Source organism: Coturnix japonica, chromosome Z (assembly GCF_054131305.1).
Source record: "Coturnix japonica strain WE chromosome Z, WE-NBRP24, whole genome shotgun sequence".
NCBI lineage: Eukaryota > Metazoa > Chordata > Aves > Galliformes > Phasianidae > Coturnix > Coturnix japonica.
In genome coordinates this window covers 24,175,269-24,179,559 of record NC_140702.1, presented here as the reverse complement: position 1 = coordinate 24,179,559, position 4,291 = coordinate 24,175,269, and the positions used below count along the sequence as shown (strand labels likewise).

General features: G+C 37.2%; 1 pseudogene; it reads right to left on the bottom strand.

The window, feature by feature from the left end:
- Positions 1 to 2,308: 2,308 nt before the first annotated feature.
- LOC146753824 (uncharacterized) lies at positions 2,309 to 3,554 on the bottom strand (annotated as a pseudogene).
- Positions 3,555 to 4,291: the final 737 nt, after the last annotated feature.

Sequence of the window (4,291 nt, the reverse complement as noted above, 5' to 3'; positions counted from 1 at the left end):
CTGTTAAGGAAAAAAAAAAAGTAAAAAAAAAAGAGTAAAATTTCAAGACTTGGTGGAGAATAAAAAGCAAGTTTCCTGCCCAGTCCTAACAAGCAGATAATTTAATTGAAATGCACCTTCAGTGCAATTTGCTTTTTTTTTGCTGTTGTAGTTTGTATTGTGATTTGATTAGAATAATTTCCTGTGCTCTTCACCTGTTCCAATACAGTACTTAATTCAGTGATTCTTATCATGTACTGTAGGCACATTAACCATCAGGGTTCACATTTACATGCTCTACTGGAAAAGAACTTCTAGTTGAAAGTGCTCTAATAATTCAGAACCCGCTGTGAAACATATGTGAAGAAACATTAGCCACCTACATGTATTAAGAATGTAAGGAAGACTAAAAGACTGTTGTACAAAATGCCAAAATAATTGAAACTTAATGAGGATCTTCTTGGGGCAGAAAATGACCTCTAGTTCCAGTGTCACTGAATTTTCACTCTCCATCAAGTGGCTGAAAAATGAATCAATAAGTACACAAGGAATAACCCAATGCTACTGAGCAGTATTTTTTAATAACTGTTGGTTTCTTCTAGGTGTGGGTTATAACATTTTTTTTATTTTTATTTTTTCCTTTTCAGTGTAAAATATTCCAAGTACCTTACAGTGAGCTGATGTGGGATTCTTGACCTTCCAGCAAGGCTGAGGAAAACTATTGTTAAATAATCCAAATTTCCTTTCTAGTGAACCAAGTTGAAAGAAATGCTACGGTTTTGATGCTGAATGAATCAGTGAACTCAAGCTCATTTAGAGAGAACCACATGTTGCAAACTCTGTTGTTTGCACCAGCTTATCTTTACCTTTGATTAATAGCAAAAACTAACTTGGCTGTAGTGTATATGGTTCTTTACATCTGTGTCAGTTTTAGCTTTGCACAGTTTTTCATGAAAAATGATTAACAAGTCTTATGCTTTAATTTACACGCAACCAAATTTCTTCAGAAGAAATTTCACTCGTTTAAATATATGTTGCATTGAAAAGTAAGCATATACAGGACTTATGGATTCTATTACTGATTCATTTAAAATGTTAGCTGAAGGGTGCATTAAAATAAGCATAATCTTGGAATTGTTGATTGGTTTCATTTTTCTGTGGGTTGTAATGCATTTTAGATGAGAAAAGTACAATTAATCATGCATTACATATGTGCTAGGCAATTATTAGCTCAACCTAACTTAGCACAAGGAATCTGGAGTTTTCATTAAGTGTTAATAAATTCCTAAGATCAGTTTTCGCTAATATTCCACCAGCTCAGTTTCTTTTCCTTTCTTTTCTTCTTTTACCCTTTTTCCTAAGTCCTCTTAGTAAAATTTCATTTGATGGTTAGTACAGAGCTTCATTTCTGTCAGCATGAAAAGAAAGCTAGTGTAAATGTCAGAAGTTCAATATGGCCTCAAGTTGCACCAAGGCAAGTTTAAGTTGGACGTTAGGTAACACTTCTTTACAGAAAGGGTAGTTAAACACTGGAATAGGCTGCCCAGGGAGGCGCTTGAGTCGTTGTCCCTGGATGTGTTTATGAGCTGTCTGGATACAGTGCTAAGAGATATGATTTAGCAGAGGGTAGTTAGAGTTAGGGTACTATGATTAGGCTGTGGTTGGACTTGATGATCTTCGAGGTCTTTTCCAACCTGGGTAATTCTATGATTCTATGAATTTCAAGCTTAAAGTGATCAAGAGCAATCTGGACAAATAGTAATCAATCATAGAATCATAGAGAAAAACAAAAGCATGGGTTGGAAGTGATCTTAAAAGTCACTGAGTGCTGTGCCTTAGAGCTTTTTAACGTTGTCCCATGGTGGTACTAAGGAGAAAAACAAAGAGGGAAATGAGGAGAAAAGGGAGAGTTACATGTACAGGTTCTAAATTTGATTTATATGACAACTGAACACTCTTTAGATAAATCACTTAAAGCAGTGGATCAAACAAAGTCAAAGCTTGAGTGTTGTAAATGGACATAAAAGAACTCACCTTATCCATGGAAGTAATGTAGTACCTAAGCCAACTTCCAGATCCCTTGGATAATTTAAGTCAGGTTAGCAGCTTTAGCATGCACCAGACTTTCACATACAGTATTATTATAAGCAATACACATATCCATGTTAGGATTAGTAGGATCACAACTGAATGAAGCACAGAACAAAAAATTCCTGTTGCTGTTGGTGACCATCCAAGAAATTTTTCCCACAGTGTTGTTCTCCAGCCGCCTTCTCCCTTTCCAGAAAATGGTATGTCTCTTTTGGAACATAGAGAACAGTAATTAGAATTATGTGACATAGAGAAATATGACATAACTGGAACTAATAATGTTATTGAAGTTACAAACGCAAATAGTTGAATAATTTCTTGTATGTATAGTAATACTATCTATGAATATAAAATTACAAGAGGTTCTCATGCAGACACATCCTCTTCCAGTATAGAAAACACTGTTTCAAAGGCCTAACTGAGGTACATCTCTAAATGGCAGATATTTTGCTCAGTGTCAAGACAAATGTCTTGAGTTTTGATAGTATTACAAAGAAATCCTTGTTGTTCCCATTCAGCACATGCATCAACGTCAACAGCTTGGCATTTGTTTCCATTTTGTTACGCCCATAATTTGTGTTCTAGTGAGTAGTGTTTAGCTCCATTGTGATTCAGTCCTAGTGCAATGGCTGGGTATTTGGTATTGTTAGGAAAAAAGATGTAGTATAGTTATTAGCAGGTTCATAAGTAAAACTAAATAAATGTCACCAAGGTTGAAATTCTCTTTCAAATTTGTTTGCATTATCCCAAATCACCTTTCAAATTTCAGTGGGTGAAGCGCTTCCTTTACCTTCTACAACTAATTGCTAGGGAGATATTATTTTGAGTTATGGCAAGTACATTTGCAGTTAACTGGTGATCTTTTGTATTAGTTCTTTCCTATTGAGGTAACAAGTTAGATAAGAGCCAGTGACAGTGACACTGATGATGCAGGGATTCCAGGGAAAGGAGGAGAATGAGAAGGGAACTTTCAAGTCACAGCATCAGGACTGGCATTAATTAGCATCTAGAAAATAAAAAAGAATTTCCCTATTCCAGAGGGAACAAGGTTAGAGGAGGTGTAGCTCTAAAAGACAACAAAACAAAAAACTTCGTGATCTCAAAGGAACCAAGGTCAAAAGGTAGGTGAAATCCAAATGGTTAACATTGTACATTTTCCCCTGATTGTCTTGAGCCTTCCAGATTTATTTGTTAAGGGGCTCTTTGAGGGTTAAAGGAGCAAAACCAACGTGGGACAAATCAATCAGCACTGCTTGACCTGGGGACTAACTGTCCTAACTGTCGCAGCAGGTGGATCTTTCTTTGAGTTAGGGGCCGCGGGGCACAGTGGTTGCGAGTGATGAAAAATATCCCAAGTCCTCATTAACCCTCAGGTTCCTTTTCAGTCAACAGGATCTGATCTCCTCCATCAGGTGCACTTTCCACACATACTCTGACTCTGATTTCCTAGGAGTATGACCAAAATCTTTATTTAATTTGGCCATCACGGTAGCAGAATATGGGACCTCCTTGACACTAAAATCAGAGTACCCACCTTTGCCCTCTTCAGATGAATACTCTGTTTTTATGAGAGGGCAGAGAAGGGTCGCTGGGTTTTTTTATTTGTCTTTTTGGGCTCTCATATCCAGCTTTCTCCTGGATACAAGTTGCACCCCTGGGAACTATCATTAATCTCTCACTCATTCACCAGTTATTCTCTAAGGGCTTGATGAAGGAAGACTATTGACTATTTTTCTTTCTCTGACTGTCCCCTAAGATCTTTTTCTTGGTCCTGCAGGGTTGTGACCAATTCCTGACACAGATACAAAGAGCACAATAAAACTATTTGATAGAGCAAATTAGCAGCTACAAAACACTCTTTTTCAACATAGTCAACACCACTAGCTATGCATTTTGCTGATAGTGAACAAGAGTATGCACATCTGCTCATAAAACTCTACATGGCCCTCCATCACATGGCTTGACATTCCCGTCAGTATTACCACTGCTATCCACTATCCACTACCTCACTGAGATTACATCCACTATTTGGTCTCAATAAACATTCAGCAAACTTTGATTAATGCCAAGGGGTTCATTTTTTTTCTGCATGGAGTAATTCAATTACACACCTTTGTTTCATATGCTCTTCCACATCAGACAGCATTCTGTCAGAGTGTCCCTCTGCTGCCATTTGTCACACACCAATAAAAGATAATGGAATATTGGCAAGAAGGTTCCA